Source organism: Hydra vulgaris, chromosome 02 (genome assembly GCF_038396675.1).
Source record: "Hydra vulgaris chromosome 02, alternate assembly HydraT2T_AEP".
In the NCBI taxonomy this organism is placed as follows: domain Eukaryota; kingdom Metazoa; phylum Cnidaria; class Hydrozoa; order Anthoathecata; family Hydridae; genus Hydra; species Hydra vulgaris.
Genome location: NC_088921.1, coordinates 10693221 through 10716500, shown reverse-complemented (window position 1 = coordinate 10716500; position 23280 = coordinate 10693221). Strand labels below are relative to the sequence as shown.

At 26.8% G+C, this 23280-nt stretch overlaps 2 long non-coding RNA genes across 2 annotated transcripts; one reads left to right on the top strand and one right to left on the bottom strand.

The window, feature by feature from the left end:
• The first annotated feature begins 9905 nt into the window (after positions 1-9905).
• Positions 9906-14262, top strand: LOC136076384 (uncharacterized). Its single transcript, XR_010636222.1, has 3 exons — positions 9906-10561; positions 11849-11957; positions 14213-14262. It is a non-coding gene; the product is annotated as an uncharacterized LOC136076384 (long non-coding RNA).
• Positions 14263-21205: 6943 nt separating this feature from the next.
• Positions 21206-22272, bottom strand: LOC136076383 (uncharacterized). Its single transcript, XR_010636221.1, has 3 exons — positions 21874-22272; positions 21736-21804; positions 21206-21358 (listed from the first exon to the last, which is right to left on the bottom strand). It is a non-coding gene; the product is annotated as an uncharacterized LOC136076383 (long non-coding RNA).
• Positions 22273-23280: the final 1008 nt, after the last annotated feature.

Genomic DNA, 23280 nt, shown 5'->3' with positions numbered 1-23280 from the left:
TCATATTTGTTGTATCCGAAAAACATTTTAGCACATTTGTTGTAGCAATACTGAAGGCGTGCCATTGTTTTATCATTATAATTTTGCCACAAAGGAACACCATATAAACAAATGCAATATGCTTTAAACAGTTTAACCTTCACTCTGGTGGAACATAAATGAAAGCGTCTAATTAAGATATTTGTACGTGTGTAAAGGCCCTTCACCTCTTTGATTATATCAAGATCATCGGTTAGGTCATTTTTAATTATATGACCAAGGTATTTGAAAGATTCAACAAAAGTAATTTCACATCCTGACACACATAATTCTGGGAAGGAGTTTGATATAACTTTTGATTTTTGAGTTGGATTAAACACCATACATACAGTTTTCTTGGTATTAAAGGACATGTTAATTAAGGAAGATTCCTTATTTGTAAAGCTAATTATTTTCTGAAGAGAAAACCAAGAAGGCGCAATTAGAACCATATCATCAGCATAGGCCAACACATTCATGAATATACCACCTATATTACATCCAATACGAAGGTTTGATATTGATGAAATCAAATCTTGTATGTAAAAGTTAAATAGAAGTGGTGACAATATACTTCCTTGACGAACCCCATTCCCAATTCCAAAACTGTTTGATTTTGTTTTCTGCCATCGAACAGACATTTGTTGATTACTGTACCAAAATGCAAGCAAACTAACAAGTTTTTTGGGCAGACCAGTATCTATATATATATATACATATATATATATATATAGGTATGTATTTATGTATATATGAATAATTTTAAATGTATTTTACCAAATAGAGTGCTCAATATTTTTAATAGAACAGGGCAAAAATTATTTAAATTAATTAAGTTCTCTCTCTCTCTCTCTCTCTCTCTCTCTCTCTCTCTCTCTCTCTCTCTCTCTCTCTCTCTCTCTATATATATATATATATATATATATATATATATATAAATATATATATACATATATATATATATATGTATATATATATATATATATATATATATATATATATATATATATGTACATATGCATATATATGTATGCATATATATGTGTATATATATATATATATATATATATATATATATATATATATATATATATATATATATATATATATATATATATATATATATATATGTATATATATATATATATCTTTAAAAGTCATATTCTTGTTATACGATATCTTTATAATATGTAAGTTGATTTCAATAAAGAGGCAGGGTATAACTATTTTAAAGTATATTTTGATATAATTATATATTAACATATCAAAATAACCTAATATATAAAAAAGTAAATATATTATTATAGCAAAATATATTTAAAAATAGTTATACGCTTCCTTTTTATTGAAATCAACTTATTTTATTTATAAATAAATAAATATATATATATATATATATATATATATATATATATATATATATATATATATATATATATATATATATATATATATATATATATATATATATGTATATATATATGTATATATATATATATATATATATGTATGTATGTATGTATACATATATATATATATATATGTATATATATATATATATATATATATATATATATATATATATATATATATATATATATATATATATATATATATATATATGTATATATATATATATATATATATATATGTATATATATATATATATATATATATTTATATATATATTTATATATATATTTATATATATGAAGGGCTTATTATAGAACAATGACAAGCCACAAAAACAAATATTTGAGAAAAATGACTTTTAAGTTTTATTTAAATCTATAAAATCGTACTCACTATAAGTGCGTACAGTAAGATGATTTTATAATTATAGCTCCAATTTTAATAATTATGCCTTAATATCATTTTGGCTGTTGCGTATACTATTTATGATTATAAAAATGATATTAACTCATTTTTTAAAAAAGTTTAGCTTGTCGTTGTTTTACAATAAGCCCTTAAAAGTTTATGGTTATATAATAATATATAGTTTACCATTATATATAATTTAACATTATATATGAAGGACATATTGTGAAACAATGACAAGCCACAAAAACAAATATTTGAGAAAAATGACTTTTAAGTTTTATTTAAATCTATTAAATCAGTGCTTACCTATTATTCTCTCAAAATTATGCATCGTAAAATACTAATGGGTATTATATATTGGACAAAAAAAATAAATAAAAATTGTGTATACTATTTATGATTATAAAAATGATAATAACTCATTTTTGAAAAAAGTGTGGTTTGTCATTGTTTCACAAAATATTTATATATATATATATATATATATATATATATATATATATATATATATATATATATATATATATATATATATATATGTAACTCTTATATGTTGTCCGAAAGTTTTTTCCATATTATGTTAACAAAAAGTAAAAATTATAATGCAAGACCAGAATTTTTTTTTTTATTAAATGATAGACTGCCTGCCCCAACCAAACCCTCAGTCGATGTAGCAGCACTCCGTTGCGAGTTAGGCTATTTGTCAGTCGATATAGCAGCACTCCCTTGCGAGTCAGGCTATTTGTCTGTCGATATAGCAGCACTCCCTTGCGAGTCAGGCTATTTGTCAGTCGATGTAGCAGCACTCCCTTGCGAATCAGGCTATAAGATAGTCGATGTAGCAACACTCCGCATGATTTACAGTAAAAAAAATAAAAATAAAAACATTTTATTAAAAAAAATAAAAATATTTTATTAAAAAAAAAAAAAAAAAAAACATTTTATTAAAAAAAATAAAAATGAAAACATTGTTTAAATTGTTAAAAACATTCAGAATGTTTTAAAACCATTCAGAATGTTTTTAAAAACATTCTGGTCAATTAAATTTGCGTTTTTGTGGTTTTTTTAAAAAGCGATTAATTTGTAATTAAATTAATGGGTTTGACTTTCGTCCAACGCGCAAATGTTGGACGAAAGTCATAAGTAATTAAAAGTGACGTATATGTTGGCGTAAGAATCACTTTTTTCCTTCCGTGCTTTCCAAACGCAACAAACTATAGAACTATATATATGTATATATATATATATATATATATATATGTGTGTGTGTGTATATATATATATGTATATGTATATATATATATATATATATATATATATATATATGTGTGTATATATATATATGTATATGTATATATATATATATATATATGTATATGTATATTAGGGTATCCCAAAAAACAACATTTTTGAAAAATATATGCAGAGATCCCCTTAATGTGTTCTATCTAATGCAAAAACACTAGATCTAAAATTTTTTTGAATAAAAAATATTTTTATATATTAAAATATTTTTTGATTAAAAAATATTTTAATATATTAAAAAATATAAACAATGTTTATATTTAAAAATATTAACATTGTTTATATTTTTTCAGTATAAAGCATGTCAATGATATCGGTTAGACCATGAACAAGGGAGAAAGAATGCTAACCAAAAGAAACGCAATTATCAAATAGAAATTGTTACAAGAGAAATCAGTGATGTAGTTAAGTGAAAATTTTCCTATTAGATTCCTGCAATAATTTAGAACTGAGTTTGTTAAAAATGATATTGGAATAGTAATTAAAGGAAATGGTTTAAAAAGCTAGAGCAAGGAAAAACCTGTTGAAATTAAAATTTTGGAAAAAGCAGTACAAATATTGGAAGGAAAGAAGAAAATAGTGAGAAACTTATTTTCTTTTTTTAAAATATTTCTTTATTCTAGCTATTGTTTTTCTTTACAAAATAATTTTTCCTTTTTTTTACTTAATCTTTATAATATAGAAAAAAGATACTTAACAACAACTTTTGCTTGTGAAACTTTGATAATACTTAGTCATAAAAAAGAGTATTTTTTTAGATAGTTTAAAAAAGTAGAATCGTGTAAATAAAAGCCTTTAATTGAAGAACATATGATCATTTATTACATAAGTGAGTGTCAATGCATGTCTATGTAAGTATTTTATTTTATATATGCGAGTGTCAATGCAACTCAATTTTTTTCTGGAAACAATTTATAATTATTACTATATATAGTTAATAAGTCAGGGTAAAAGGGTTTTTTTGAACGAGTCAGGGAAAACAAGTGAGTTTCAAGGAAAAAAGTCAGGGAAATTACTTATATTTTTGAGTTAAGTCAGGGAAATCTTTTATTGAGAACCTGTATAAACCCTGAATAAGTCTTTGGTATTTTATTAATTTACAGTTGTTTTTTTTATGCATTTTTAAGTATGAAAACAGAAATGATGAAAGCTGTTGATAACAATGACTTTAATCAAGCATCAAAGGTATAGAAACATTTGACTTTTTTTTTTAAATTGTTGTTAAGATTTTTTTTTTAATTTAATAAATGATTTTTTATCCTTCAATATTATCATTTTTAAGTTGCTGTCAAAACTGAAAACCCTTGATGAACCTGTTTCTAAAAACAGTCGCCGCAAAGTAAGATGTCCTGCTTGGCTTCAAAGTGTTGAGGGTGGTATCAAACCACTTCGGACTGCCCTGAAACATAAATATGTTGCTTTAGGAGCTGTTCGTCATGCCACAGATGATGATGTAATAAAATACAAGCAACTTGGTGTGTTTCTTTCTTAAATTCTTGGATGTTAAAAATGCAAGAAGATAAAAAGCAGCCAGGAACAATTAAAACCTATTTAGGTGCTCTACAACTGTTTTTAGACTTTTGTATTTCTAAAGAAAAACTTGAAATTATTTCTAATGAAGAATACTCCAAGTTAAAAATCTCTATGAAGCAGTGGTTAAAAATCTCTATGAAGCGTAGTTTGTGGAAGGGCATCCAGGAGAGACAGCATGAAAAAGACATGGATGATTTCCACAACTTTCCGTCTTCTGAAGAAATAAATGCATTAGATAAACCTGATTATGTCAAATGTGCAAAAGACACAATTAAAGCCTCTAAATCTTCCAGTTTTATAATTACAAAATCCAATTATTGTTTGGTCAGATCATATTTGTTAATATATACAATTCTTAATAATGCCACAAAACCAGGAGCTTCCGCCAATGTGACTATTGGTGAGTTACGCAGAGCATTATATAAAGAAAATTGTTATACAATTAGCATTAAAAAGCATAAAACATCATATAAGGGGCCTGCAAATATTGTATTGACTTTTGAGCTTTACAATGAGCTAAATACATATATAGAGTTTTTTCGAAATAAACTTAATGGAATTTCTCTTCCCACAGATACAGCAGTTGTGTTTTTGAGTTATAATGGTGCTCCAATGGACTCATCAATGATTACTTCCCAGTTTCATTTATTTTGGAATCGTGCTTTAGGTAAAAAGGTAAAGGAAGATTATACTAAAATGACTCCAACGTTAGTGAGAAAATTTACGTCAACAAAAGTTCATCAAAGTTTTCCCAGCTTGAAGCAAAATGTTGCGCATCATTTATGTCACAGTTTGAAAGTGGCTGAGAGCAATTATGCCATATTTGACAAATATAATGCTGCATCAAGTACAAGTAATCAACTGTGTTTAATTCAAAGATCATTAACAGATGAACAGGGTACAAAACTAGAAAAGAAAAACATACCTTTGAATTTGTTTGAAAATGAAATAAACAAGGGGTTTATAATAGTAGCTGATGTAAAAAAAAAGTTGGCTAATTCTTCAGAAAACGTATGTGATGAAAAGGTCAAAAAAATAGTTGATAAAGACATCTTTTAAAAGAAGTCAAAAAGAATTTACTAAAGAAGATAGGAGGCTTATTTATACACATTTATCTAATGTAATATATTCAAATGAGCCAATTATGAAAGACAAGTTTGCGTTAATGTTGAAGAAACTAAAACTAGAGGGTCTTGTAAAGAAGTTTGGTTTACAATCATTGGCCGTAAAAATGCGAACTGAAAGAAAAAGCAATATAAACATTTTGTAAATAGTTTTTTCATTATTTAGGTGTCTTAAAACAAAAGTGAATTTTTTATTTACTACATATTATTTTCATGTAAAAATTTAATAGTTTTAAACTGGGTGGAAGGCATATGGCAGAAATAGTTTGTTCATGTCTTTATTATGTTTGCAGATGTTGTTTTTTTGTACAAAAATAAATAATTATATTAAAATAACTATAAAAAACAGGGTTTTTTTATTAACGTTTTTTTTTTTACGTTTATTTGTTACTACAGTAGTAGTAGTAATAAAGCAGTAGAAGTAATACTACTGGTTAAATGTTCAATAGAATTAGTGAAATTGAAATGGATGATATTAGGCTTGAAGAAGTTATTTGTGGAAATGAAAATAATGTGATTAGGCATGTTGATAATCTCCTTGTCGAAATGAAATAGATAGAGCTAGGCGAGATGAAATTATTCATCTACAAAATAAATAATTTTTTTCTAGACAAGGAAGAAATGTTGCTAGACATAATAATTAGTATACTACTTTGCTAGACTGTTGCTAGACAAAAAGCAATACAATTATAGATCAAAACTATTTAAGAGAAGTGAACCAGACCTGCCAGATAAAAAATATTTTGATTAAACACTTTTTTTATGTTGCCATAATGGTAAGGTAGTTTTGCCTTTACATTTATCGTTTCTACAAGTTTTACAAGATATATTCACAGGGAGCTAAAAAGATCATAATTCTAATATAAATTTTTTATATTGGAATATTAGAAAATATGATAATGCCTATTACTATACTAATGCCTATATTAGAAAGAAATTATATTATACCAGTGGAATATTGTAAAGAAATAATATTATACCAGTGGAATATTGTAAAGAATTAATATTATACCAGTGGAATACTATAAAGAATTAATATTATACCAGTGAAATATTAGAAAGAAATAATATTATACCAGTGGAATAATAGAAAGAAATAATATTATACCAGTGGAATATTAGAAAGAAATAATATTATACCAGTGGAATATTAGAAAGAAATAATATTATACCAGTGGAATATTATAAAGAAATAATATTATACCAGTGGAATATTATAAAGAAATAATATTATACCAGTGGAATACTATAAAGAATTAATATTATACCAGTGAAATATTAGAAAGAAATAATATTATACCAGTGGAATAATAGAAAGAAATAATATTATACCAGTGGAATATTAGAAAGAAATAATATTATACCAGTGGAATATTAGAAAGAAATAATATTATACCAGTGGAATATTAGAAAGAAATATTATTATACCAGTGGAATATTAGAAAGAAATATTAACGCCTGTCTTTCTCTTGTTTCATTTACAGCTAATGTTAACTGGATATCTATTTTTTACTATACTTTTCTTTTTATTCCTCAAATTTTTTTCAATATTTTAAGATATCACAATCAATAAATTTAAGAATTATCAGAACTTACTTTTTAAAGAGTTATCATAGTTATAATATTAGTTGCTATATATTTTATTTACTTTTCATAGTAACCTTTTTTTTTTTTTTTTTTTTTTTATAAATTCAAGCATTGTCTAATTATGTTCTTCCTTTTTTTTAGTTGATTTTGTCATTGCTTTATAAATTCGCCTACTGTTGAAACATGATTTTAATTTAGTAAATTTATATCATTTGAAATTTACTGTATTAATCATTAGTCAACAGTTGAAAAGAAACTAGAATTCTGCATAATTGAGGTGAAAATAATTTTGTTTATTGGTATCATTACAAAATCAGTTTTTATGGTATTGTTTTATAGCTATTTTGTGCTACTATTTTATTATATTATATTATATTATTATAACGACATGTTATAACAACACTATGTTGATTTCGTCATTGTCAAATTACTTTTATTATGCTCATAATAAGTTCTTTATTAAATCATAATATTTTGTATGTTATTTAACTTTTTTTAACGTAGCTGTGCCATTGAAAACGCTGTCTGTTTCTTTCTCTTTTTATTTAGGGTTTGTTAACAAAGGGATCATTAATGGAACCCTTTATGTTATTACTAAGTTCTTAGGTATTTCAAGGTTGTTTTTTTTAATAAGCTTTTGCTTTTTACTGACTTTAATAAGCTTTTGCTTTTTACTGATTTAATAATTGAATGTATGAAATGTATTGTTTATGTCGTAAACTAAAATTTGTATTTTATTATATTTTTCAGATAATATATCAAATTAATTGCTATTATTGATTTATTTACTAATAATCCTTATTACGAGTTGCTTGCTGCTAGTTAAATAATGAACCTTCCGATAATTGCCGAAAATTATATTGTCCTGTTTGTTGCAAGTAGGTTTTTGTTTATAAAGTATTTATTACCAAAAACCAAGTTTACATAATAATTGAGATTGTGATAGACTTAAAGAAGCGTCTCATGACTAAAAGACACAATTGGACGAGTCAAAAGCAAGAGAAATAAAGAATAAAAGAGTTTTATGGTAACAAAAGAAATATTTATTTTAATTGAATAAATGTAGCAAAATGTTAGTTTTGCAAACATATTTTTATACATAATATTATACAAAGCTGTTTCGAGACTGTGTAAATTCCTTTATCAGATGCAAAGCAAATTGCGATTAAAGAATACCATAAATCTGAAAGAGCTAAAAGCTTTAAAAGATTATTAGTACGTCACAATAAATAACAAAATTATAAAAACTCATATAAAAAAAGTACTATCCTTTCCTAAAAATTGTTGCACAAAATAAATTACAAAGAAACAAAACTAGGCTTTTTAAATTTGACTTGTACGCATATCTATCTGCATTCAAAATTAACCGACACGTTTGTTTTTGTTTGCAAAAACTTTTTTTTTAATGATGACGAGTGATTACCTGCTCAAGCTATACTGCATATATATATATATATATATATATATATATATATATATATATATATATATAAATATATACGTTGTCGTAGTAGTAGTAGTAGTAGTAGTAGTAGTAGTAGTAGTAGTAGCAGTAGTAGTAGTAGTAGTAGTAGTAGTAGTAGTAGTAGTAGTAGTAGTAGTAGTAGTAGTAGTAGTAGTAGTAGTAGTAGTAGCAGATGTAGTAGTAATAGTAGTAGTAGTAGTAGTAGTAGTAGTAGTAGTAGTAGTAGTAGTAGTAGTAGTAGTAGTAGTAGTAGTGTCTTTTTTGAAGTAGTTAATAGGCTTTTCTGCACGCGGTCTTTCAAGCAGGGTCTGCAAGTGGATTATAGCTAATAAATTTTTATTTGCAATGCATTGCCTTCAAACCTTCTGTTTGACAGAAATTAAGAGGAGTTATAGTGGTATTGGACTCTACAATCTCATTGACAGCAGTCTCCTAATCAGTATGTCGCATATAATATATAACAACTTGTTTGTTCAAAACCTTATTTTTTTTCCTTTGATTTTGTAATTATTTAGTAAATATTTACAAATATGTGATATACACACAAGTTAATTAAGATGTTTTAAATTGAAAATTTAAATGTTTTAGAAAACACAGATGACATACCAAAAGTAGAGAGTCCAGAGCTTGTTATTGCAGAGCTGCAAGCAGCTGCCAATATACCAATGCAGAAACTCATACCCTCCATCAATATGTGTGCTTTCTAACACATTTGAATTTGAATTTCTAACACATATTGAAAGCCTTAAAGTTTTTACAGTCTCTGCACCTGACGGAAATGCGCATGTTGTGAAGCTGTATCCAAAGGAACACTGCACGTGTCCTTCTTCAACAATGTGTTGTCACATACTAGCTGTTAAACGCAGCATTGGAGTTGAATGGAGTGAACAAAAAATGATAAATTTGACCAAATTGCGACAAAACTCACCGCACACTAAATTACTGTGAGGTACCTAATAAATAAATAATCCTAAAAAATGGGGACACTTTTTAGGTAAATGAGTAAAGAATCTACAATATCATTCAACATGAGGCGGTCTAAATAAAGTCTGGATAAATGGGGCAAAAATTTAAATAAATATTTAATACTTGACATCTCCAAGTACAATGTTAGTAGTTAAAAATATATAATCAAGTATAAACTCTAATCGTTAATGACATTTTGAGTTATATGTTTCAAACAAATGTGATTCATCTTAATATCTAACTTGATTAAATAAGTAAGTGATTGAAGTCCTAGCTAATTATGAAGGTTTAGCGACCCTGGCTTTGGTTTCTTTAGTTCTACCGCGTTCTTCTACCTTGCATCATTACTTTGGTTTAGTTTGCCTACTGATGAAGTATGGTTTAAATTTAATAAATTATTAAGATTTGAAATTTACTTTATTGATCATATTCTAACAGCTTGTGACATGAAATCCAATTCAAAATAGTTAAGATAAGAATTTTGTTAACGGGTTTTATAAAAGGTAAACTACAATGTTATTTCTATATGGTTTTAATACATCGTATTTTTTTTTGTTTTGTCAAGTAACATTTTGTTTTTAAGCAATAAACATTAAATCAGCATTATCAATCAATGAAGAAGTGCTTGAATGTCTGCCGGATGAGGTCAAAATTTATTAAAGTGCTGATCAAATTGATACTGATGACCTTAATGGAAGAAATAACTTTCCTGTTGAGTTTTAGAACAGCTTAATTCCTTCAGGTATGTCACCTCATTGTTTAAAATTGAAAATTGGCGTGAGCGGATCACCTGATATAAATCGGCGGATCACGTTTTTTCTTTTTTTTTTGTAGAACAATCATTAAGCTTTGTAGAGTTTGATTCAAACAATCAAAATATTAGGCGAATCACTTCATAAAATTTGGTGTATCACTTTATTCAAACTGTCAGCTCACGTTGTTTTTTTGTAGAACAATCATTAAAATTAAATAAGTTTGATTCAAACAATCAAAATATTACGCGGATCACTTTATATAAATTGGTGGATCACTTGATACATATTGGCGGATCACGTTGTTTTTTGATAGAATTATGATTATAAATTGGCGGATCACTTGATATAAATCGGCAGATCACATTGTTTTTCGGTAATATAATCATTAAAATTTATAGAGTTTGATTCAAACAATTGAAATATTAGGTGGATCACTTCATAAAACATGGCGGATCACTTAATTCAAATTGGCGGCTCAGGTTGTTTTTTTGTAGAAAAAATTATAAAATTTATAGTTTGATCCAAATAATCTAAATAATTGGCAGATCATTTGATATAAATGTGCGGATCGCTTGATATAATTGGTGGATCACGTTGTTTTTTGGTAGGAAAATCATTAAAACTTTTAGAGTTTGATTTAAGCAATCAAAATATTAGGTGGATCACTTCATAAAATTTGGCGGATCACTTGATATAAAGTGGCTAATTGCGTTATTTTTGGTAGAACAATCATTAAATTTTATAGAGTTTGATCTAAATAATCGAAATATTCGGCAGATCATTTAATATATTACGCGGATTACTTGATATAAATTGGCGGGTCACTTTGCTTTTTGAGTTCATAAAATTTATAAAATATTATAAAATTATATAATTTTTTTTGTCGTTCAATAAAATTATAATATACAAATTCCTTCTAAATATTATATTTTTTAATGAAATTAAACTAAATCTGAATCGTTTTTTTTTTTATTTATTTAATGATATAAGACTCGCTTTAGTATTGTTTAAATGATCCGCCCCGCTGATCCGCTCCGCCCCGCCGTTTGTACCTACTCATTTATGCTGTTCATTGTTTAATTTTACTATAAATTTTTTTGCTATTGTTTGTTTGTTGGTGGTTGTTTGTATTTTTCTGATTTTTATAGTCTGTTTCCTTTTCTTTAAATAAAATAAGACTGTTTTTTGTGGAAATGTAAGTGTATTTACATAAATTTGCGTATATTTCAGTATATTTTATATTTCTCTGTATCTATATGTATATTTTCTTTTAGACGAAAAAAAATATGGTATAGAAAATAGAAAATAGAAAAAAGTAGTAGAAAGTAAAAAAAATTATGTTGGATGTTTTCGAAAGAATGTTGTGTTATGCTATTTTGTAAGGTATCTGAATATATATTTAGATTTTTAAATTTGTTCTTAAATGGTTTCATTTTTTTTTATTACTTTAGATAAAAATATACTCACTGACAAAAATATGGATATTAATGAATCCTAAATTAAATTGTTATAAGTTTTTATATTGAATAATAATTGTAATAAATTGTTTTAATTTTTGTTTATTAATTTTTGACCTCAATGTTAAACAAGTGGTTAAGCTAACGAGTTAAATTGTAGAGGTTTTTGATTTTTATTTTTGATAGTTATTTGATTGCTGAAACCATAAGTAAGGGTTTTAAATCTGATACAGCTGCATGGACTGACATAGCAGCAACTCTTATTACAAAAGAATTTACATTGCATGGTTTATTCAAACTTCCTGTCCCAATGTTGGTTAACAGCACATGTAATGTAACCCCTAACTCTATACATGGACATTTTTTAAGACAAGTTAGTTTGTTTTTGCTTGATGAAACATCCATGATACCTAAACATGCCTTAAATGCAATAGATAGATTGTTAAAAGATGTTTGCAACAACAACTTTCCTTTTGTAGGAAAAGTCATTCTTTTTGGTGGTGACTTTAGGCAAATACTACCTGTTGTGAAAAGGGGACAACCAGCTGAAATTGTAGAATCGTGTATAAAATGTTTTTTTCAGTGGCAATGGATGCAGAGGTTTACATTAACTGAAAATATGAGAGTACATGATGGGGAAGGAGAATTTTCCCAATGGCTATTAAAACTTGGTAGTGGAACAATACCAGTCAAAGAAGAGGATTCTTTTAAAGGATGCATTGAAATACCTCAACAGTGCATTATTTAAAAAATGTATAGATTGTTGATAAGATTTTTGGAGATGCTGAACAAAATCATTATTCTAAACGTGTCATTTTAACACCAACTAATGTGGATTCATTATCAATCAATGAAGAAGTGCTTGAATGTCTACCAGGTGAGGTCAAAATTAATTTAAGTGCTGATCAAATTGAGACTGATGACTTAAATGAAAAAAATAACTTTCCTGTTGAGTTTTTGAACAGCTTTACTCTTTAAGGTATGCCTTCATATTGTTTAAAATTAAAAATTGGTTGTGCTATTTAGAATTATGCTATTTAGAAATTTAGATCTCAAAGCTGGGTTATGCAATGGCACTCGAATGAAAGTTAGTGCTCTTCAAAATAATTATATTGATGCAGAGGTTTTGACAGGTGTTTCTAGTGGTAAATGGGTATTTGTTCCTCGAATTCAGTTGGCTCCATCAGATTCTAATTTACCTTTTATTCTGAAACATCGTCAGTTTCCTGTCAGATTAGCATATTCAATGACAATTAATAAAAGTCAAGGTCAAACATTTGACAGAGTTGGTGTATATCTAAAAAAAAATGTTTTCCTCATAGGCAACTATGTATTGCCTGTTCAAGAACTAAAGTACTTAATAGTTTGTTTTTCAAAGTTGATAAACATGCACCCTTCAAGGTATGGTCGGTGAAAAATGTTACACAAATAATGTTATATTTTCTAATGTTCTTAATTTATAGTCTATAATTTATAGGTTTGTTCATATCTTGCAAGCACAAGCTGTATGATGTATTTAATGACTTTCAGTTATTAATTATACTTTAAATTATCAATTGTACTTTTTATTTATCATTTGTACTTTTTTTTGTTTAAACATTTGTTCCAAAATTCTATATAAAATTCCAAATGTTGCGTAAACAAAATAGCATTAATTTTGAATGATTTAATAAATGATTTTCAAAAATGTTTTATTTACAAACAAACTCAAAATTATAAATGATTATTATTTTAATATTAAACATTTAATTTACAAAAAAATATAGAAAATGCTTTTAAGTAGTTATTAGTGTTATAATTCATGTGAAGAGCAAGGTTGTTAAACTAGCTGAGCAAGTGTGTGTAGAATTGTTTATATCTCATTCATTTTTTTTTTTATCATTAGTGTTATTAATATTTTTGCTCTTTGAATGAGATTTATTAAATGAGTTGGCTTTTCATTAAAGATAAAGATATTGGTTTCAAAAATGAACACTATAGCCAAAGTGCTCACAAAGTTAACTAGTTTTTAAAAATCTTTCTATTTTGTTCTTTTTTAATTTTTTTTATTTATTTACTTTTTACTAATTTTTCTATAACTTCCTACTAATATGAAATCACGTAGTTTTTTTAATGTTTAATTGTCGTCCCTATCAATAATAAATATTTTTAATTATTTTAATATGGTTTTCTTTACAATAGGCTATGCTTGGCTCCTCGGTCCTGGAGATGGCGGCTATTATAACTGATTAGGAAATTTGCCTTCAACGTTAATTTTTTTTTTAAAAGATATGTTTTATATATATATATATATATATATATATATATATATATATATATATATATATATATATATATATATATATATTTTAATTACAATATATTTAAATTTTTGTTACAAACTTAACTAATTATCATGTAAATAAATTTGTTTTAAAAAAAAGTTAACAAAATTTTAAATATATAATTTTTACAACTGTTTTATATGGTTTTAACATCTCTTTTTTATCCTTTTCAGCTCATTAGACCGAGTGAATATAAAATAGCAATTGCTTTTATTTAACCCTTTAAGACTAACTGCTCACCTTTCTGTGAAAATATTTATCGATTTTTCTCAAACTTGTTTTCACTTCAAAAATGTCAAGTAAAATGTCAAGTAAAAGCAATTGCTTTTTTTAGCAACCTGACTTATACAAAAATTAATAAAAAGTTTTAAACAAAACTAATAGTTTTAACGCAAAATTAAGACAAATGGGAAGGCAAAATATATTCCGGACATTTTTCGCTAAATATTTTCTGCATTAGAATAAATTAGAATAAATAAAACTAATAGTTTTAAAGCAAAGTTAAGACAAACGGGAAGGCAAAATATATTCCGGACATTTTTCGCTAAATATTTTCTGCATTAGAATAAATTTGGATTGGATGAATGCTGAAATAAATATATGTTGATATACGTTAACTATAAAGTAAATCGGCATATTTTTTTACCGTATTTTTTTTATTATTATTTTAATTTTTGCTGGATTATTAAAAAAAAAAGATAGCTTGAGTAATTACATTTTCCGGAATTGCGGACATATTTTTAAACTTATGGTATTTCCGGATATCCAAAACATTTTCTTTTCATACAAGTTTACCAGTTATATATTAATAAGTTGTATTAAGATACAAGTTAAGGTATAATTTTCGTGAATATTTATTTTTTAAGCTTCACTCATCACCCTTAGTAAAATAAAGAATAGTTAAAAAAAAAATTAGAAACTACTCAGCTAAAAGCAAAATTAAGAGGAAGGAGAGGGAAAATATATTCCGAATATTTTACCTAAACAATTTTTCGCAATTTTAAAATAAGACTTATCGATGCATATAATTCAAGTCATATTTTAACACAACGATTTTGTTGTGATTTGCACATTGAATGTTCGAACGTTGCGAAATAAATAGTTAACTGTATCTTTAATGAAGCTAACAGTTTTGTAAAACTAAAAAGCCAAGAAAAATAAAATACGCAAAACTTTTTTTTTTTTTTTTGCTAAATCACCATCCCAAGGCCGAGAAGGTCACTACAGACAAGGAGACTACTCAATTGTAGTTATAATCCTCTCTCAATTCTATAAATCCGAAACACGAACCTTGACGAAAAAGGCTGCTGCACGGAGAATCAATTTGAGCGCGGTACTACCAGGGAGATGGTGAGGATTGAACTCGGAACCTCTTGCTTAAAAAAGCGAGCACTCTACAACTACACCGCTACTGCAACTAAAAAAATCTTAAATTTATATTTCATTAGAGAAAACAAATAAAACTTAAATTGTTATTAATAATTTATTTACTAAAAACCCGTATGACGGGTTGCCTACTGCTTATAATAGAATATTACCGTAAATCGTTAGAAACTTGCTCTGGAAAATAAGAAGATAGTATTAAAGTAAATATATGCGAATTAAAGTTAACATATGGTTAAAAAGTATTTTATGAGTTTTAAGCTCTGCATAGTCACATAAAACGCGTTGTGTGTGACTATGCAGAGCTTAAAACGCAACTATTGAAAGCACACTATTGAAAGTTGCCATTAACGACAACTTTCATTTGGCGGCCATCTTACTCAGTTGTGCGGATTAATAGCTAGCGTTTCGTTGCTTTTCGTGCATTTTAATAATATTGTGGATTTTTCTAAAGCAACTCCTAGCTATTGCCGAATCGCGTTTATTTTTTTTTACGAAAGGTATCACTCTATGAAAACAAGATAAGATTATCTCTAAAGTGAACATACTCAACTCAAAGGAAGATTACAGAAGAGTGTTGAATTAGTTTGGGGGATGTGAAATTATCAATTAGAAACGCTAAACTGGTTCTGTTGCTTTATAAAGAATGAAAAATGTGTCAGAAAAAGAAAAACATCGACAAGAAATGATAGTTTATTCGAATGTCTAAAATAAATCCAAGAATGACCGTTTTTCTTCAATAAGATTTGGAGGTCAAGGAAGTGAAGATTCACAATTTTATAGTGAGAAGCAGTTATTGAGGGAAAATGTAAAAATGAAGAAGTTTTCTACGACAGTGGTCAAAAAAGAGCGGTGAGGAAAAATAGGAGCTAATCACAATGAACGAACTGCAAAACATCCTCAAAAAGTAAGGTTTTAGAGCCAGTTTTTCAAGCCATGGGCCGGGACATTGAATTCCATTATTGAAATGATAAATTCTTAAAAATAAAAGGAATTCCGAGAAAATAACGTAAGACTGTTGAATTAATCCAACTGAAAACTTGTGGACTATTTGCAAACACCGGGTAAAAACATACTATACTAGTTGATGTTTTTTATAAAATTTGTTTATTTGTTTATAAGGTTTTTTTTGATTTACAAACCCATGTTCACTTTAGTTAACACACTATTGTATTTGGAAATAATTTTTTTACCTAAAACTACTTGCTTTAAAGATGTGTTAGCAATATTTTAACTACCTGTCTGTTGCTAAGATAAAATAGTTATATAGTTAAAATAGTTATATAGTTTGAGGTTATATTTATTCGTACTGCTTAAAACTCGCGTGTAAAACAAACTTTTTATCAATTTATTATCTAGCGTTTAGACCATAAATAGTAGCACATTTATTAGACTATTTTTTCTTTTCATATTGCCCGTACTATAATTTTTTATCATTTTACTTAAAATTTTGTTATCTAATTATTTTATTTTATTGTTTTTGTATGGTGCGATAATTTGAGCCATGGCTGCCGTCAATAAATCAGCGGATCTATATTGACATGTTTACTCAAAGACCATTGTTTTAACATTTATTTAGAATGACTAGAGCGTGAGTTATTTTTCACCCTATCCCTGAGTGCTAAAATTTTATTCCTTCTACAAAATAGTCTTTAAATTCATTTATGATGCTCACCAAATGACATTATCTACAACCTACTTCTATTTTCACATCTCCCAGGTCAACGTAACTGGACGGCTCCATTGGTCACTTTTTGCGATGTTTGTGTCGCATAAATAAACAAATTTATTCTTTGTGGTCGGTGAGACCCGACTTTTTCCAATGTACACCACAACGACAAAACGAACATTAGGCTATCCCGCTGAATGTGGTTACGGCACTCAATTACCTAATGACTACGCTGACACTCACTCGCACGCTCATTCGGAAGCTCCACAATGCACGTCGGATCATTGCTCGCTGACTATATGCTCGGATCTCACTCCATAGCACATCATTCCACACCAGCACTTGGCAGTAGCTCTTTTGGTTTAGAGCGATGGCTTGTGGCCTACGGTGACTAATGTGTGCATTCGATCAATTGAAATTAATTCAGTAGGTATTACGTCTGCCTCTGATGTGCTAGCCCATAAGCGCAAGGAGTGAGTGTCTTTAGCTTTCTATTCACCTGATTTGAAAGTGAACGAAAACATAACGAGACCATACAAGACGACCAAACGCTACATAGTAATGCACTACATCATCACACTTGTAGACATCGACAGTCTCTAAAATCAGTATATCAAATATTTGTTCTTTGTTGAATATGTTCTACACACAGAGTGACTAGAGCGTTAGTTGTTTCTCCCCATGCCCCCTTATCGTCTATTCTTCGTTTTTCTACTTCGCAAAAGTCTTGCCACACATTTTATATTTTCATATGATTTTTATTTTTTATTCAATGACACCACCTACAATCGGTTTTTATTTTTACATCTCCCAGGTCTACGTCACTGGACGGCTCCGTTGGTCACTTTTTACGACCTTTGTGTCGCATAAATAAGCAAAATTTTAACTACCTGTCTGTTGCTAAGATAAAATAGCAATGGAGGTTTTATCTATTCGTACTGTATTAAAACTCGCGTGTAAAACAAACTTTCTTTTTTAATTTGAAATAATTAATCACTTTATTCCTGAGCAATACTTAAAAGACCATTGAATCAAAATAATATATGCTCTAACTATCCAACAAATTAACTTTGATTTTTTTTTTTTTTAATGTATATATTAGGTTTTTATGTATATATTTTATGTATATATATTAGGGTTATGACTTTTTTTCAACCTCATGCTCCTGTGCTGTAATTTGATAAAGTTTTACCTAAAAAGCACGATATGAACTATTATTTGCATATGTATATATAGATTAACTATATTTGTATCAGATTTTTATTAAAAAATAAAAAATAAATATTTTTTAAATGTTTTTTTCGGAAACTAAAGTTCATTATCAATAAATGGACATCACTGACTTTTTCCTTGGAATTTTTAAATGACGAAAACACTATTTTTAGCTCTTCTTTTTTGTTTAAAAACAAAACAATATTTAAAAAATGGACTCCTAATGATGTAAGGGGCTTCAAAAGACAGTTTACTCAACTGTATCTTTGGCTAGTTTCTTTTTGTTAATTTGCTGAAACGTTTATGGGAAATTATTACCTTTTGTTAACATCTATTGTGGAGTGATAGATTTTTTTTTTCTAATAAAGTCAAATCTTAACACAAAATGTAATTAATGACAAACATAACATTAATTAAAATGTATTTTTCTAATCAGTATCTGAATCTTGTGTTCCTGTGTTTGAAGTAACAAGATTATAAAAAAAAACTGTGATTATCATGTTTATAAAAGTGCTTCAGCACTAAGTCGTTATACTTGGCAGTACTTATTGGTAGAACTAGGGAATACATACTAAACAGACTGAGTGCAGTTTCTGTTTGATTATTTTGTCTACGCTTTACCAAAGCAGTATTTTCAATATTTCCATTCCAGTTGTTATTAAAGAGAAGCAGTGCAGGGTGTATATCTTGAGTGACAAGTTCTCTGACTGGTCGAGTTTTTTATCGGACATGCGCACTTATAATATTGTTTCAAGTAATCAGAAAATCTGAAAAAAATTACATTGAAAAAACTTACAGCATTAATAGGTTAAGGTTTTTTTTCTGCAATTCTTAAAAACCTGACGCCAATCCTCAGAATTTCATCGTAAGCCTTTATATTACCATTTCCCATGTCACGATCGCATTCCATATAGGAATGACATCTTATAGAAAATGACACTTTAATACATTTAAAACGTTTTTGAAAGTGAACCTTTCAATGCAAAAAACAAATTACAGTCTAATTTTTATTTTGTTCTGCACATCCATTGCAAAAAATATATAATTCAAAAACTGTGTCATAAAGATGATTATAAATAAAATGATAAAGCAAAGAGCAAACATCATCAGCTCCCTTTTTTTACAGTTGTTTCATCATATAAATAAAGTAAAATCTTCACTGGATAGGATGTATATATTAAATGAAAAAAACTTAAGATGTCTTCGGTAATAAATCAATTAGCAATCATTAATATAATATTTGTTAGTTGATTTATTAGGCAAATTTTTCTTTCGGTAAATTCTTCTGACATTCAGAGAAAGCAAAACTGAAAAAGCAGAGGACCTAGAATGGATCCCTGGGCAACGCTACAAGTAATTTCTGAATTTTTTTTTTCGGTAAACTCTTCTGAAAATCAAAAGCAATAGCTTTAAACGTGTCTGAGTTTATTGCTTGTTTTTTTTTTTGCATCTGACTCTCTGTTATAAAATGCAGCAGTTTTTCTTGTGTGAAATTCATGTTCTGTTTCAAGATCTTTTTTTTTATTATAAAGTTTGATAATATCTTCATCAACTGCATTTAAAAGCTTTTGTTCAGTGTGTTTTATATTTACAATGAATTCATCACAAGCTAAACAAGTGCATTTTCGTTGAAGCCAAACCTAATGTTAAATTTATTGCTAAAAACTACTCTGATTGTTTTGTATCCAACTTTAACAATTGGGTAAGCATGTTTTAATAGTTCAAACATTTTAGAGATATTTAAATCTTCAGATAAGTAAATTTCTTTAGTTTTTTCAATAGCATAATGAGACGACCTTCCTCTGAAAAAAGATATATGTTTTTCGATATATATATATATATATATATATATATATATATATATATATATATATATATATATATATATATATATATATATATATAAAATATATATATATACATATATAATATATATATATATATATAATTTAGTTCATAACTTAAAATAATATAAATAACGTTTTTAACTATTTACTAATCAGTTGTACCAAGTGAAAAAGCGCACATGGGATACGCGTGGATTTTTTCCATATGTAACCCATGTGGGGATTATTATTTTGTCCCATGTGGGTTTCATATGGTAAATCCCACATGGATTCCATATGGTAAATCCCATATGGGATACGCGTGGGTTTTTACTATATGTAACCCATATGGGGATTATTATTTTGTCCCATGTGGGTTTCATATGGTAAATCTCACATAGATTTTATGTGGTAAATCCTACATGGGATATAGATGGAAAATACTACATGTTACAAATCTTAAATGCCACATATTTTAACCCAAATGGTATAATGCTTCTATGATAATTTTTAAAATTCTTTTAATTTAAAAATTACTTAAATAGTAATTTAAAATTAATCATGGAAGCTTTCAGAGAGGCTTAACTTTATCTGGTATTTGGTACTTTATCCCATCTGGTATTCAAAATGTGTAGCATTTTTGATCTTTTACATGTGATGTTTTCCTCCTATAACCTATGTGGGATTTACCTCAAACTATTATGACGAAATTTTATAAAATTAAAAAACGTGTTGCAAAATGAATTTATTTTAAAATAAATGCTATTAATCAATACATCCAAAACGAATATCAAAAATATTATTTTTTCTTTTGCGATTTACACGCCGTTTTTTGTCAATTGAATTAATTAAATCGCTTCGGCTTGCATAATACAAAGGTTTTTAGTATCTTCTAACTTTCTTCAAACATTTTCTAAAAAAAAAAAATATAAATACAAATATATATAAATATAAATATATATATATATATATATATATATATATATATATATATATATAAATATAAATATATATATATATATATATATATGCATATATATATATATATATATATATATATATATATACATATATATATATATATATATATATATATATATATATATATATATATATATATATATATATATATATATATATATATATATATATATATATATATATATAAAGAGAAAGAGAGCAATTTTAATAAGGAACCTTATTAGTCGAGCAATTTTAATTATTTGCCAGATTGAAGTCATTAATGACTATAATGTTTCACAAATAATTATTTCCTAATTTATTACTTACAAAGACTAACGTATTATGGGTAATTGAACACATATTATGCGTAATGAGCTTGAACCCATGAGGAGAACCCTGAAAAAAAGTGATCAGTTAGGATAAGTAGTTAAACAAAAAAACTAAAACAAAAATGTAAAAACCTACTTTTTCAATGATGTAGACGTTGGGTGCAATAGCCACTGGATGCAAAAGTATCTTTACTTTTTCGTCACACACACGGCCTTCTATAATAACAGGCCTTGACATCGCGCAAAATGCCGTAAAAACTGAAGGCCGATTAAACTTTCACTTTTACCTAATATAAAAATACATATTGATATATTTTTATATTAGGTAGGGTGTAATGGCAGTCTATGTTTTCTAATAATAATCTCTAGTAAAGACGGAAATATAAAAAGAAAACCAAAAAATTGTTAAAAGATAATCATATTTTTCGTATTTCAAATTTCATTAAGAATATTTATGTAATATTAAATAGTATCAATAACAAGCAGAACCATATCAAAGTATATATCTATATATTAGAAAGATAACTGTATTTTTAATTTTTTTTGCTAAAAAGTTAACAATAAAAATCACCAACAATAAAAAACACCAACAAAAGTTGATTCAAGCGAAAAAAAAGTTTTATCAATATATCTCAACAGGGTAAATATTTACAAATCCAAACATATTGAGAGACATATAGGCTAATGAGAAAATAAAAAACATTACAAGTAAATAGCATAATAAGTTACAAAACTAATTTTCACATAAATTATGATAGCTTTAGTATTTTGGGAGTGGTAATTAGTGAGTAATTCTTTAGCAGAATATTAGAATATACTCTGCATTGTTTTTTTGTGATTTTAAATTTATAATTAGCAGCAATGAACTGAAACTGAGTAACACAAAATGTTCTGCATAAAGGGTCAGTAGCACCTTGAAAAAGCAAAATATTGACCATTAGAAAAGAGTATCAGAAAGAATTTCAAGTGCGCCTCTGTTTAGCCTATACAGATAACTTCCATATTTATAATAATAATTGGTAGAATTATTATAAATTTTTATTTACCTTTTTTGCACATAGCCAGCTATGTAAAATATAGCCACTAATGTAGATTTATTAACTGAGCTTTCAAGATCATGTATATTATCCAGAAGTTCTTTTTCATCAGTAGAAATATCTCTAAAACATATGTCACAAGTACCATCGATACCATCAACAGGAATGTCAAGTTGTAATATCAATTTAGTATGTTGAATATTAATTTTTTCAATTACAGATTTAGCGTTTATAAAGTAAGTATCTCCAGATCCCTGTCGAAGCTTAGAAAAAGCTTTTTCAAGTGGATCTGTTGAAAACCAACCTAATAAGACATACTTTGCTCCATTACTTTGAACAAAATTTGAACAAATAAATATAAAATTAACAAAAAACAATGAATAAATAAGAACTTTAACTTGAACTTTAACTAAATCTTGAATTCGAATTAATTGGTACTAATTTGTTCAAGCATAACCTTAAAAAATAAGTTTATATAACAAATTATATGTATAACTAGTTATACA